This window comes from Hypomesus transpacificus, chromosome 10, assembly GCF_021917145.1.
Source record: "Hypomesus transpacificus isolate Combined female chromosome 10, fHypTra1, whole genome shotgun sequence".
Taxonomy (NCBI): Eukaryota; Metazoa; Chordata; class Actinopteri; order Osmeriformes; family Osmeridae; genus Hypomesus; species Hypomesus transpacificus.
The window spans coordinates 10,763,414-10,779,590 of NC_061069.1; the positions used below are offsets into that span (position 1 = coordinate 10,763,414).

The window sequence follows — 16,177 nt, forward strand, 5'->3', positions numbered from 1 at the left end:
CAAGGCAGCAGGGTGAATGCATGATTATCACTTTTAAAAGTCCAAAACATCTGTGACTTACCCCCAACAAGGTTTGTGAAAATCTAAAGGCCAGATATAATAGCCTCATATGGATGATGCACGAAAAACTTGCTAGTCTTTCTGTGTACTTGGCCACTTTTTGGAGATTCTTTTCCCTGCTGGTCATTAAAATGTAGCACCCCAGGAAACAGAGTTAGCGAGATGAAATAAAACCAACAAACCCCCCTGGTCGGTTTGTTGTTCACAGTCTTCATCTCTTGCTGTGGTGTACTTGGACACATGCCTAGCTGGGCATGGAGGAGGTGGGGGGTTGGGGGGAAGGGGGGGGAGGTGGCGGTGAGGAGGAGGGTGAAGGGGGGGAGGAGGAAGCTGGGGGAAGCAGGCAGGGTGTGGAAGTGGGGTGGGTGGTTGGGGAGGATGGGGTGTTTGTATGGAGGTTGTTTGGGGGGGTGGGGGGTTGGGAGGGTGGGGGCAGGGTGGGGGCTGGCTTTTCTCTTCAGTACTGGAGAGGGTTTGTGTTTCAAGTACGGAGAACGCTGGCTGGCGGGAACGGCCAAACATCCTATTGTTTCACATATGTACATTAATCCTCTTTTCCTCTCAAAGTTTGTGGCCCAAGCAGAGCTGGACCTGACATTTCAATCTGAGGAGGGGGGGGGGGGGGAAGTTCCATGTGGTTTTACCACAATATAAAGCAGCTTTCTTTCTCTGTTTAATCCATTAAGAAATGTTTTTGTAAGCTGTTTCAGTGTGTTTTTAAGTCCAAGTTTTGTATTTATGCTTTGATTGCTCTCTCTCTCTCTCTTTCTCTATCTGTGTGCGCACTGTATGTGTGTGTGTGTATGTTAGAGTGAGTGAACTCGAAAATGACTCGAAATCTAAAATGACTCAGAGCAGGATGCGCAAAAATTGTGTGTATGAAAGTATGTGCGTCTGCATGTGTTTGTCAATATCTGTTTGTCTATGTGTGTAAGCAAGTGCAAAACTTACGATATATACTGTATGCTTTCTGTTATTTAATGGTTGACTTATGTCTAAAAAGCAATGATCCAAATGAGAAAACTTCCTTTTTTCTTATAAGGATTCTCCATTATAGAAAATTGTCCATGTTATATTTTTTTTTGCTGCCTCTGTATCTACTGGTCACACATTATAAAATGTAATTGCTTTTGCAAATAAATTAGTGCTAAAATCAGCTCACTTAATTTGCATGTTACATGTGCGCAGCTGATTACGAAGTATGCATTTACTGCAGTTTGCTGCTGCAGACAAAGTATTAATAGGGCTGTTCAGCTCATCTCACATCTCTCCTCAACCAACTGAGTAGGAAGCAGGATCTAAGTGCTTTTTCTCACCTACAGAGGGAGTAGGGAACAAAGTAACGTTTATCATAGCTGCCTCTAGCACTCTGCCACTGAAAGAAAGCGGTATTTTATTTATAAATGTCCTGCCTCACGTTTGATTCATTGGAGAGGGTGAACTCTTTTTTGGGGAGTGAAATGATAAGAAATGACTCACAGGGCAGGATGTGCAAAGATTTAAGTTTAAAGGCATTGATCTCATTATCGAGCAGCATCGCCAAGATTCATTGGACTTGACATCCAAACCATTCATTGATTTTCAGTGTTACTGTCAAGGGAGATTTAATCCCCCCTAAGCCATACAGGTTACATTGTTGAAATGTTCCATTTGTACTTTGTTGACCCAGTTTATTGCTAAAGTGCTTGTGCCAGCATTCAGACCTTTTTGGTGCAAATGGAGAACAGCATGCCTGCTGTGTGTCTTGTTGGTGGAGGTGGATTTAAATTTTTGGTGCTCCTCAAAGTATGATGAAATATCGATCCAGTTGAGACCCCCTGCATGTTTGGCAGCACAGCTGCACTTTAATCTGCCCTCTACAAACATACGGAGAAAAGACTGAGCTCCCCTGACTCATAGTCCCAAAAGGAAGCCAGTTCAAAAGGAGAAACAGGGTGGAACCCAGTTTGCTGTATCCTTATCAGCCAGCCACATCAGCACAGCCATTTGCCAGAAACATCTGTGCAGACTTGATAATAGTCCCCCCACCTTTCAGACACGCCAAGAGTGTTTGGGGAAGTTCAGGTCATTGATTGCCTTTCCATCGTAGAGCATGGTGGATTCAGACAAACACAATTATGATAATTGTATAGACACCCGAAAAATCTGGACAGTGTCCATACATTGGACTGCTGCCATTCACTGCAACACACACCCACACACGCACATGCACATACACAACTGGCAAAGCTAAAGGTAGTTTCTTTGTTAATGCATTAATTTATGAGACATTTTCTTGCTTCCTTTTTTTTCTTCCTTTATTCGCCCAACAAAATGTTTTTTTCATTGGTTGGTTTGCATGCTTAATGAGATGTTAAATTAATGGGTAGAATTGCCAAAATGTAGCCCAGTAACCTCCCTTTGCATTCCTCCTCTGTCAGCTTGAAACCCTTTGAACTTCCTCATGCACGTGATGTATAGAAGCATGCGTGTAAGTGTGAGTTCATAACAGATGCCTTTGGGAGGATGATAGGCCACGGTATGTGCATATCTGCACTGATATGAATGTAGTTATGCTGCTGTGTGGATTTTGTCTGTTTTGCTCTCAAGTAAAGAAAGATTACGTGTGTTGATTATCATTATATAAACTGTCTAAATCTATATTTGATTACGATGCAAAAACATTCCACTGAATCCTTCATTTTATTGAACTGACCAAGACACAACTGTAAAACAAAATGATTTACAGAAACATTTAAAGGCAACTGTTTTAAAGGCAGGCAAATGCACAAACAATGAGTCTCAAGAGATGCTGAGCTGTAATGCATCAGTAAGCCCATTTCAACAGAGTTCGGAGGAACCGTACACTACAGTATATCTACTTACATACGTAGAATTAGACCACAACAATAACCAAATTATGTTGCTGAAATATCGTCACAGCTGATGCGATTGCATGGAGAAAGCCCTGCAGACATATTATTCTATCAAGTACAAGAGTTAGAAACATAGACTGGAAGTAACATCAACTCTATGCCAATTTTCTGAAGCTAAGGTATGGGTTCCTTAATCATGTGTTAACCCTGAGGCACTCACAAGTACAGTAAGGTTCAACTGTGGGTTTCACGTACAGTAGATAATCATATGCTGGTGTGTTCATTAGACAAGCTTCATCAGACCGTAACCAACTGACTTGGTCTCTCTGGCTCCTAACAGGAAAAAAAACCTTGACCCTATTAAAGTGTTTGTGTAGCATTTTGTTAAAACACAGACGGTGTGCAATTGAAGAAAAAAAATTACGACGTTGAAGGATAGGTGTGGTGAAGGATGACTTATTTAATTTAAAAACATTTGTAAATATATGCACTGTGTGCTGCACAAGGCAAATGTGTGATACAAGTGTTCGTAATAAGGAAAGACAATAAACCTGTTCATCAACTGAAGGTCATTTTGTGTCAAACTTACACAGTAACATTCACCTTTACCAAAACATCAATCATCACAAAAGTTGAATCTTCAAATTGCCCCGGTCAATAGGTTTCCCTGCTCAGAATGATTTATTGTCTGAGAGAGCCAGGGATCAAAAGAGCCTGGTGACCGCAAGATGGGCTTGATTCACCCAGCTCTGCTGCTGGCTGGGCACAGGTGGATACCTCACCAATCAGCCACAACAGCAGGTTTCTTCAACTGCATTTTAATTGGCCGCTGAGAGGTGCTGCGGTCATCAGAGACCGCAAGCTGGAAGCCATTACACTTGGCGGCAGGGTCCAGAGACCCACAGATTACCCCTTTGCCCTCCTTGCCCTTGTTAAAACCATGGAGCTAAAAAAGAACGATCGTCCGGATATTGATTTCAAGACAAAGACACAGATTCGTCCCAAGCTCGGGCCTCTACTTTGTTCAATTTCCAGGCACTGATATGTGGAAATGTAAGATGGAAGCTCAATCTTCGCAGCACGATGGGTGGACAAGAATGACCCTATTCCGATTGGTTCTTACAATAAGAGTAATTCAGTTTCCAACAATGTAATAGGACACCTGGAAGGAAGCTGCTGTCTTCTGTAACCATGGGCTGTGTGACAGAGTGGCAGCCTGAGCTCAGGGAACTCAGCTGTTCTGTACCTGAGAGAATTAACAATGAGAACACAACCTCATCCCCCCTCATATCAGCCCAGCGCTGTTCCACTCCTCTCATCCCCTGTTCCCCAGGCTCCAAGATGGATGACTCCTGCCCCAGCACCCCCCATTGGCATTTCACTGGGGTCGGATGACCTTTCCACATGCTATAGAGACTTGGATTATCTATTGATCAACTGGTAACCAGTACATCTCTGTGAGGTGTTTTACTGTACCTTATGTGTCTCTCTGAACACCGTGTGGAGAGGTGGTATTTAAACGTGACGTACATCTTTTCTCACAACCCCCCTGCAATGCCAATCAGGAAGTGCAGAGCTTCATGCAGTAGTGTTGAGTGATGACAGTTAACATGCCTGTCTAAAGGTCTGTAAAATGATCTTTACAGCTGTCTCACTCTTCCAGACAGTCACCACCAAGACCAGCAACCACTGTCACTCATTCATGGGTTGAAAAAACAGTAATGTAAGTGTAATGGGCAAGTGGAATTTGTGCAAGGGGTGTTAAAATTATGTTCCAAAAATAGCATCAATATCCATTTCATCCACTTTCCCCTGAAAGCCTAACTTGCCCCATACCAAGTTTCACTCATTAAACAACTAAGACATAATTCAGTTTTACAACATGGCAGTTCCTATGTAACTACAGTTGCTACTATATACTTGTGGTTACATGGTAGTCAATGTAAACTTAATGTATAGTGTTGCTGAAGTCTGTATTTTGATTTAATGGTAAATAACCTGAGCAATTGCTCTTCTGAAGCCATTTTTCACACAGAATGCAGGCAAGGTGTCACACCCTCACTGAGTTCTTTGGCCGTCAAACGGCTGACACATGAATGTGTCTGGAATAACTTCCTCACAGGAAGGTGATTTCAACTGGTGGATCTGGCTGAGACATCTCCAGACTGATCAGTAAGCCAGCTCTATCCTTTTAATCTGGAGCAGTTAGTGAGATAAGGACGCAGTGTGGAAGGCTTTTACCATCTCCCTGATGGGTGGGCACCATGGGAATGTTTGATAAATGTACAGACCAGGTGAATAGATAAGGATTTTAATGTTCTTCGAAAAAATGGAACACCGGGGGAAAAAATAAATGAAGACCTTGAGTCGCACGAGGCACTTCAGCTGCACTGATGATGACACACTTTCCACAGACGGCAGAGAGAGAACATTCCTCATAAAAAAGAATCATTTATTTAATTGCGGTGTTCCGTACTGGATGAAAAAAGTCCTACTGTCTCAAAATATTCATATTTGCTGCCTCTTCACATGCATGGCATGCCTGTGTAAGAGCCTGACTACAGTGGAACGTCAACCAGTACTGTGTGCTTGGATGGATAATTACACTGTCAAGCTATACTTTTATCTGTGGCCATCTTGGCAATCCGTACACTTCCTGTAGGCAACAGGCTCATTGGCTGTTCTTCGGATCCCTCAGTATATTGGTTGCGGTTGAAGAACCCCTCTGTATATCCATGTTTATAGTTATTTGCATCTCTCTTCATCATTGTGACATGAGCCATGCATTCTTAATTAAAAGATGCACAATGATTTACACAGTTATGACATAAAGGCAGGGGCTCATATATCATGGGTGAGAGGGGTGCCATCACTACAGTGTAGTGATGGATACTGTAGGTGTGTGTGAATTTCTCAGGGTTGCTACACACATCTTTGCACATATAGCATAGTGATGGCGTAACTAGTCTGGATCACACTACCTCTATGACTGGGCCAGGAGGTCATTCTCCAATTCCATTTTTAGGTCACATGGATGTACAATATACAGTGTTTAATATCTCTGCGATGGGAGATTTTTTGAAGATACGATTTAGGTCTTCAAGAATTATATATTTAGCTGTTCAGAAGACCCAGCAGTAGATATCCTCTTTATCCCTCTTTGTCTCTCAGACTGACTGTTTTGGCCCAGACTTTCATTATCTTCCCCTTAGAGCCATCACTGCCTCTGACCGGGCCTCACATTCGGATTAGAAAGATTGCCATCTCTGTCACTTGCTTATCGGTTTCTTCCCTCTTGAAATGAAGCTGAGGCAGACTAATCTGGAGTAATGTTGGAGATGCTCTCCAGATTACGGGGGGGGGGGGTGGGGGGGGGGGGAAGGTATGGAAATCCTTGACCCATTAGATGTCCTTCATATGGCAAATCAGCCCTGCTTCCATACTTGCGCTAGTGTTTGACTGGCACCTCGCTATTACAGAAATGCTTCAGTAACCTTCTGGGACCCTCTGTAGAATCTTGTTTGTAATGATTAGGCAACAGAATGCAGTTACGATCAATTTGAGGACACGTACAGTGTATTTCACTGTGTATCCTGTACAGAAAGTCACAGAACCTCTTTAATTACTGGATCCACAGACTGTGTCATTATCACCTAATGGCCAAACTGAGTTTTGTTTAGTATAATAGCAGGTCTGGTTTGTAGAAAAAAAAACATGGACATTCAAGACTTTATGTGGCCATCCATCAAAGTCCAAAGTGGCATGTATACATCGTTTAATACTGGCGTAAGCGATCAAGGTGAGACAGATAGACCTCTGAAAGAAAGAGTGGAGAAGTGACGGAGCGATTTGATATCTAAATATAGGGTCTCTTTCTTTGAACATATTTCACACAGACAACCAGCCAGGAAAAGAAAAGGGATGAGAAAAAACGAGTCTAGGCACAAATTGACTCATCCTCCTCCTTGCAGTCACGCTGTTTCTTCTTCCCTTCATCTCAGGGGGTTCAGAAGAATGTGGTGCTTGTTCTGAGGTCCTTACTATCCCCCTTTACACTGGTTCACTAAATGGCTCATGTTTTCTCTCCCGCAATACCTTGAGGCATAGATCAGTCTCACTAGGATTAAGCAGATTGGGAACACTATTAAATGGATTTGGCAACTGTCTTCCTTAACATGTAAATAGAATTTGCATGACTCTGTTTAGAGCTAAACCCAGCCCTGTTTTGCAGGTGATTTCTCCCCTTGCATTTCTTCGAGGTGAGAGCCTCAAGTCGTCAGCTAGCTTACTTGCTCATGGGCAGGGCTATAAGATTAGTGTCCAAAGTGAAGGACACACAATACAGGTATAATGCTGTAACTGGATTTATTAACAACTCTATCAGATTTTGTTATACAATGATTCTCAAAAGGTTACAGGGGATTCAAATTGAAAAGTTTTGAAATGTGCTGTTACTTAAAACGTGTGCCCCAAAGGCTTGAGAAGAATATTATAATTTCCCATCAATTGTCAGTCAGCAAACACTACTGAGTAAAACTATTAAATGGCAATGCCTCAGTAGAATACTCACTGCTAAGCAAACAACAGAGGTTCTTCAACTGAATTTTCAAAAGAACTCCAAACAATTGGAGAATCTTTGTAATGAATCATCTGATATTCGAGAGAAATTTGAAAGAACAACGACATTGTAATTTTTTTTTATACGCCTCCAGCTCTACAGATCAGCATTTGCGATGAGCCGGTCTTGTTGTGGTGGCGAGGTTTTTAAACACCGTCTGCGTCTCCATTGCTAAAAGGTCAAACCGTTGTGTGAAATTAGTCAAGACAGAAAAGGTCATTCAGATTGTTCCTTCCTAATAGATAAGCTTCAGACATAATGGCTTTTTGTTTCCCATATTATCGTATATGATAATACCAAACTTCCACCCCTCTTTGGCTCTTGTTCACGTCAGAGAGACTTAGTATAAAGTCAAGCTTTGTGCAGTCGGGGAGAAAGGAGGTTATGGGATCAAAGTTAAGTATGATAATGAATGGGTGATGCAATATGAATTATGATAGCTGCTGTGTGTCTCAGCTTAGTTTTGTGACTGAAATATTTCATTTGAGATAGGGCTGAATAGAGAGAGATAAAAAGGGGTGAGAACAGCAAACCGGTTATCCTGTTACCCACAAGCTATTATCAAGTGTTTTCAAATGAAATTCGCCTCACTTTTTCCTCAAGTGTCCTTTGTTTTCCTGATGACTCAGTCATGGGAGGAACATTATAAAACAGCCAGGAGCATGACTACACTAACACTCAACACAAAATTTGGAGTTTGAATGTCAATAATAGTTATGCTAATAAAACTCCCTGTACATCCCACTGATCACCACTCATTGGGGCAGCTCCATCTGGACCTATGAACAAGAAGATGCTGTTTACAGTCATCGGCCGAGAGCAGAGATTTGTGTTTAGCTGATGTTTTCCCCATAACTGTTATTGATCTGAAAGGAGTGGAGTGGCGAGCTCACTCTAAAAACTGTGACTAAAAGCTGATCCATCTTGAACACTACACTCCACAGTTGAGTCAATCTTCATTTGAAATCATTGCAAATACGTTAGCTGTGCTTGATTGATCATGTCTGATATGAGTACAAGTGAATGGGTCCTGAAGCGAATACCCCGATCCATCAAGCACTTCAATGGCTTCTGTAAAAACAGTTTGAAAGATGTTACTGTAAAATAACCTACAATTTACTCACATCTGTTTATGTTCACGGTACTGGCATGGGGTGCTTCATTCAGAGCATGGCATTTTGAACTTTGGCATTATTCTCACACAAGCCTCATAACATGTAATAGCAGCAGGATAATATTTCTAGACGTTTAGGTTTGAGACCAGTTTTAGCTTGCAGTAATAAGCCCAGAGGCAAATTTCACATACTAAACAGTATCTCAGAAATGTCCCTTTTCTCATCCTTCTTTAATCCAGTGTAGTTCAACCCCCCCGCAGGCAGATACACGTTCACTGTCTTCTTCTAAGGTCCTGTGGAGGGGTGGAGGGCCATGCACTGTGCTTGGTGTGGGATATTGGATGAATGCAATGTTCTTGCATCGAGTGATGGGCTTCTCACTGGCTCCAGGGTACTGTACTGTCAGCAGCTAGGGCTCCCATAACCCTCCCCCCATTCCCTGCTGCCTAGTCTACCTCTTGCCTTGTTCTCCCTCCCCACCTTACTTTGCTCTCCCGCCTCTCACTCCCTCCACGCCCAGTCAATCTATCTGTCGACGACTGCTGAAGAGGCTCCTTCACCTTACATAATTAAAGGCCCCTCGTTTCAATCCACATTAAAGGGATATAAATTCAGTACCTTAACATAGGATCTCCTGCTGCAATTTAGCTTGGGATGTAGTTGTTTGCATTCTCCTTGCAGCCTTAATCATGCCCCATGAATAAATCAGATGTGTGTGTGTGTGTGTGTGTGTGAGTGCGTGCGTGTGTGTGAGAGAGTGTGTGTTTGTTTTTATGTGTTTGCATATGTGTTGGTTTCTTTCTGAAGGTGGGGCTGAGGATTGGTTGATTGGATGATGGTTGTGAATAGCCATGAGGAAGAGGTTGTGTTTGTATTTTTTTTCCTTTTTCTACCAGTTAGCAGCTGCCGTCCTTGGCTTGGACCTGGGAGTAGACCCTAGCAGCATGCGTAATTTAAGAGAAGCTGTTTGTTGCCTCCTGACAGACAGTATAAGCAGAGCAGGAGGGCAGGGATGATGAAACGTTTGTGTCTTAGAGGACGTCCACCAAGTGTGAACTCAATGCATTTAAACATACGCCAGATCCACAGTCTGGTTTGTTTTTGGTCAATGTGAATAACAATGTGCAATAACAACTGCTAGTAGATGTATGAAACCCTCTCCACTCGCACATGTTTGGACCTGCTGGGCCTCTGGGAAGTGTGATGTCTGTGCTCTGATGCTGTGGGACGACAACAACAGGCCAACTCAAAGACGATCTGTTGAGGACTGTTTTTGAAAATTGTTGACAGAACAAATGGTTTTCATAATTGGATATTTAATATTTTTGCAACGCTATGTGCTAATGCTATGTCAGCATAGTGTTACAGAATACCAAATCAGATTATAGGTTTGTTTAAGATACTGCCAACTACACGTCATATTAAAACTGAGCAATAATGAACTGGTAGTAATTACCACAAAAAATGTAACTGGTATTCCAACCAAAAATAACATGTTGAAGTTAATGTAATTGATAGCATCAGGCCGTATGTGAAGAAACTTTGCGTGAGGTATTATTGTGAAGTAATAGTTCTCCTCTAAATTGCAAGGCAGGAACTATTTCCAGCTTAAGCTGTGTCAGCAATCCACCATGGAAACGTTCCCTGATGACCCTGCTATATTGCAAATACCCGTAACTGGAGCCCATATACTGCAAATACAGGAGCACCGTAGCCCTGACAATCTTCCGTTTTTTAACACTTTTCGTTTTTTTTACTGAATAATGACCATGGCCTATGGAGAGTGTCCTGTAATGTTATGCGAACCACATTCGACAAATACATTTGTAGTAAGATATTGTGGTTATTTACCAATTTCAATAGGCTGTCCCATCAGAACCAGTCTGTTTGCCTCAATCATTGCCTCTTTTTTTCTATTTTCCCTCACTAAACGTTTAAAACATTTTCTTTGAGGAGGCGAAGGTAAAGAGGTTAAGAACGCTAAGTGAACTAGGTCACTACCTTAGCGTGCTGGTGTGTGCCTTAGTTGCAGACTATTTCAATGCATTTTATTAGGCGCTGGGGCATATTAAGTGCACATGGCAGGACAGCGCCACTTTCCTTCACCGTGAAGGCAAAACGAGTGTGTGGAGGACTGAAACGAACTCACAGAGCTGAAAGAAGGACAGAAACAGCCTGTGGATACTGCTTTCTTTGCTGTCCGAGGCATCAAAAATTAAGTTATCCTTTGATACAAGTTTTAGAGACTTTTTGGAGTTTAGGAATGTTAAAAACCTTCCCTGGCATGCAGGGCACAGCTCTTCTGCAGCCACAGGGCCATGACAAATGTCATCCTAAACGCAGATATCAGAAATTAGACCAATACAATTATCTGCTCTAAAGATTTGATGCAAGGAGACCAGAACTAGTAGAAGACAGGGATACGTAAGGTCAGGTCAGCAGTCAGTGGCAGAAAGGTTGAGTCTGATAGTAAATGAGATGTGCAGGTGTTTGTCTGTTTTCAGATGCAGCCGTCCTCAAGGACGTGACTGGTTGTACAGAGACAAGCCCAGTAGTAGAGTTGGCATGGTAGTGTTTCCAGGAAGGGGGCTTTGAGCTTGGATCACGAGACACCCAGCCCCCACAGGAACTGTGGGGAGAGTTCCTCCGGTATTGATTTCTCCAACATTACACATACAGGACCCATAAGAGCTTTGTGTCTGTGTATGTTGTGTGTATGCATGTTTCTGTCAGGAAATCTGATGTTTTTTCATTGTGATTGCTTAATATTATTACCGTGATTGCTTTTAAATATGTTGGCGTCTCACTCGTAGTTACACAACACAAACATCTAAGGTATGTATATTTATCCATGCATGTACAGTATGTTTTTGTGTTTGCATCCATTATTGATAATTGACCCAGTTTAAGTTGCTCCCACCCCATCGATGAAAGGAATTTATCTGAAAGCCACGTCTAGGACGCCTGCAGGCGTGTTATTAAAGATTGAATAAACACGCAAACTCTTTGCACCACATCACTCAGAGAAAATGATTAGCTGAACGGCTGCAGCATAGCTAATGAGCGTCAGGACAGATCCAGAAGTGTACTCAGCTCACTAGAAAAACAGCACACTCTATTCTCTCCAACGACTGAACAGACAAACTCTATGATTCAATAAAAAACACCTTCATTCCATATTCTGTGAAAATAATATGCTTACTTTGAGCATCTAGTCATCAGAGTTGGCCAAAGAGGAATTTAATATGTAAATTGGTTGAAAATGACTGTATTCTTTTGCCAAATGTTTTGAATCAAGGTAATAATTATTGGTGTCAAGAAATGTAGTTAATGAACAACAACCAAAATCAGAAAATGTATAATCAGATAGTCAAGACTCTGGCTAACCTCTTAATTAGCTTAAACACACAAGGAATAAATGGATCAATACATGTGGGTAGTTCGTAGTTCTATTACACCTTTGAAATTTACCAAACTAACATCAAACTGATATCAAATGGGGAGTGTGGGCAATGAAACATATCTGACCCTAAACCCTGTACCTTTCATTGAGAACATGACCTTGAAATGTAATGCGAACTATACATGTATTCTAACAGTCATGTCAATAAAGTAAAATGCTTTGTGCAAACCACAAGGCCCCCTGGTCAGACAGTACTATTGTACTGAGAATTCAGTTCATTTTTTTTCTTACCAGTGAATCATTGTACATTCCATGTTTTCAATAGAGTTTCTTTGTTAGAGTAGAACTGTAATGGGTGCTAAATGGACACTGGTGGCGACCATCAATGTATTGATTGTTGTGACCTGAATCTGCAAGGCTGCACCATTGTGCTGATGGTTGTTGTCCAGAAACAATTGACAGTGTAAACACACACACTCGGACACACCTACGTACATGCGCCTATGTATAAACACACACGCACACACGAACAGTACACATACGTACTGGAAAAAAGCTTTGCTTTTAAATTGCATGGCTACAAAGCTTGAAGGCTCACATAATATTGATTTCTACAGTTACATTTCAAACCTCAACCATCTAAATGGTCAAAAGCTATAGAGGAGAAAGTTTATTATAATTAAATAAAGAGCACTGAATATCTATTTCATACAAAGAACCACGATGAATAACATGAAAGACTTGTGTTATTGGGCTGGTGCTGAGCTCCAGTACAAGGAAGTGAGCAGAATAAAAACGGTCTGTTTTTACAGTCTGAAGGGTTCCTTCTGCAACTGTATCACCTCACGAATGCACTCTAGCTGAATCCTATCCAGTTTAGCCACTCTGGGAGACATCTTCTGGAGTAAAAGGTCTAGTTCATCGTTACTTTTCAAAGTGCAAATATTTCAAAATCAAATAGCTGCAAGCTAAATGGATTTGAAATCAAAACTATTTAATGCTAATATAAACAGATACGCAAAGAGAGCTCCCTATTGGCTCCTCTTGGAAAACGATTCAAGTGCAAGATTTCTCCACACCCTTATTGCCCTATGCATCAAGCAACAGCTGATGATATTACTGTGGAGAGTTCAGCGTAACCGCAAGTGACACCTCCATCAAAGCCGTGTCAACCCGAGGCTGGATGATGTGGCCTTGCAATTGGCCCTGATTGCCCACCACCCCCAGAAGCAATTACCATGACAATACACAGCACATGTGTATGACAGGCTGTGCACTCTGTTAAGTTCCTCATGGTGATGAGACTGGATGAGGTGACTGGCCCTGATGGCAGGCTCCTGATGGCAGGCTTCACATGGCCTAACATGGGAGCCTTCCTCCACCCACTGATGTTTCACATTGTTTGTCATGATGTGGATTTCTATGGTGTGGATACAGTTTGGCCCACGTCAGCGTCGTGAAAACAAAGGCCTCGTATTTATGGATGAAGCAATCGTCGGTCTTTCTCTGGACTTTCATTCTTTAGCGTTCATACAAACCACACAGATGTTAAACATATGTTAAGTTTCCTTTCAGTGCACCTTGCAATCTCCAGTCCAACTCAGATACCTTACATTTAGTCATTTGGCAGACGCTCTTATCCAGAGCGACTTACAGTAAGTACAGGGACATTCTCCCTGAGGCAAGTAGGGTGAAGTGCCTTGCCCAAGGACACAACGTCATGTGCACCGACCGGGAATCGAACTAGCAACCTTCAGATTACTAGCCCGATTCTCTACCCGCTCAGCCACCTACCTTTATCAGTCTCCATGATGAGAGCCGTTCAGGGTATATAAGAACAAGGTTTTGTTTTTGTTTTTATTCAGAAAACTCATGGAAATAAACAGAGGAATTTTGGTTTGGATTACATTTCATGGATAACTAACTAATTCCTTCCAGGAATGCTAGGATCCAGTGCTGTACAGAGTACCATACAGCATTTATTGTTGAGGCAATGCAACCCAAAGGCTCTGCACTGCAGTACTCTCCATTAGCCGTATGAGTCCATACTGCTATTGGCTATCCACCAGCTCCCTTGTCTGTGCAGACCAACCCGAGGATTAGGCTTGCAACCAACTAATAAGGAAGCTGTTGCAATATGTAGATTTGTGTTTTATGGACCTGGGCAACTCCGGCAAAGCAGCTTGAGTAATTATCAGGCCCTCTGTGTTTCCACCGTGACGTATGGCCAATTAAGCTGGGTGACTGTGGCTTATTTGAGGCCCTGGCAGATGGACAGGTGAAGCTATAGCCAGTCTTAGATGGTTCGCTACTTCAGGGATGTTTTTAAACAGCTGGAAAATGCAATGAGTCTCGCACACTCCCTTAGACAGGTTGTACTTTCCTAATTATCGAGTGATAAAGACGTGCATGAAAGTGTTGATGGGTCTTCATTTTCCATATGGTTATTTGTCTAAGTTCGGCTGCATTGTAGCACCACAGTAATCCGAATCACAGCTTGACTGGCTGGCTACTCCAGTTATCCCGGCAGGCCGTTGACCATGTTGAAATGCTGACTCTTTGCTTTATACATCCATTCTTAGAGGTGAACACCTGCTGTTAGAAATGTGTGTGTCCGCCCCTCTTTAAAGTGTTCTCTGAACAGTGAGGTGTGGCAGGGACTCAGATTATTTCTACATTAATGGTTTTTCACCCCCCCTGAATTGTTTCATCTGATTAACTTGCCTTTAACATGCTTTTAAATTTAAGTGTTTTTCCCTTCTTCCTTTGGATTAGAGCATATATTTATTTATTTTACATTTTCCCAAAAAACTCTTACCAGGGTCAACCTACAATGGAGAGAGAGACATGATTTTAATTATCCTCGCTGACTGAAACTTCTCATGAAATATTGACATGCAGTGCATTGCTGAGCAGTAAAATCGACCGACTTTAACTTTAATCATCACAGGGTTCTTTTTTTGTTTTAGCCGTTCTGCTTGTCAACATCAAACTAAAAAGTTTAACATCTCAAAATCTCTGCACATACTTTATTTAGTTGGCAAAAACAGGACGGTTTTGTAAAGAAAATCAACCACCACTCAGTTTTTTGGATGAGCAGGATAATTGGCTCAGATAAAACATAGCCATCCAGTACAGCCAGTGGGTCCAGGTTGGAACCACTGTGCTGTTAATGCCATGCAGCATAGATAGACACATAACTCTTGTCTAACCAAGATATATATGATGGCTGTTTGGCTTGCCTTTGAGTGGGAGGTGCAATCATAATTGCTCCCATCCTTTCATCAACCCTCGCTTAAACAAATTGCCAGAGTGAAAAGTGATAGAAAGTTCTGCTTTTGCTGCCAGTATCCACAACCTGAGCCAAGAAGAGCATAATCTGTAGATTTAGCATGTGCTTCTTGAGCAGAAATCTACTCCTGAGTGCAATATCTGGTGTGGCGATCCAGAAAGACGGTGGGACAGCTGGCCGTTGTTGCTGAGTAGTTAAAACGGTGAGGGTGAGTATACCTGTGTTCAGGAGGCCAGCTGGCTGGAGGGTGATGGGACTGCACCTGCTCTGGGCTGCCAGTATCCAGGTGGCCTCTCACACTCACCACCCTTATTAAGTCAGAGCCAATAAGGAGCAGCAGCTGCAGTAATTGCCCCCGCACACTTTACTCGGGAGAATATACTACAGGCATTTGGTGTACCAGCTCTCTGGTCAGGAACTCCAGAGGTCAGAGGAGAAACCAGCTTCTTTACCTCGTTAGAAATAACATTTGCAATATAAACGGCCTATCTATCTTCCTGTCTTTCCATTCTTTCGCTTTTTCGGTCTTGTTTTCTCTCTCTGTGGATATACGTTATGTTCCATACGTCTAGCTGCATGTGATGGACTTGGGAAGAGGGACACTAATCCCTGTTTGTCCTCCTTATCCCCCCCAGACAGACCGTACTTGTCGGAAATGTTATTTCTAAGTGTGAGACTGTAAAATGATTTTCCATTCCACCCATGTGCCCTTATAGGTCCATACTGAATTCAGGAACTCTGTGTCGTCTTCCTGGTTCCTCTCCAGGGTGAGAGGGGTAAATAGGAGGGTACCTGCATTATGCAAGATGAACAGTAAATGTCAAGGCTAAATTC

At 42.3% G+C, this 16,177-nt stretch overlaps 1 protein-coding gene across 1 annotated transcript in view; it reads left to right on the forward strand.

Moving 5' to 3' along the window:
• brinp2 (bone morphogenetic protein/retinoic acid inducible neural-specific 2) overlaps window positions 1-16,177 on the forward strand; it is a 49,168-nt gene that overhangs the window by 1,235 nt on the left and 31,756 nt on the right. The gene's annotated exons all lie outside the window — the stretch shown is intronic.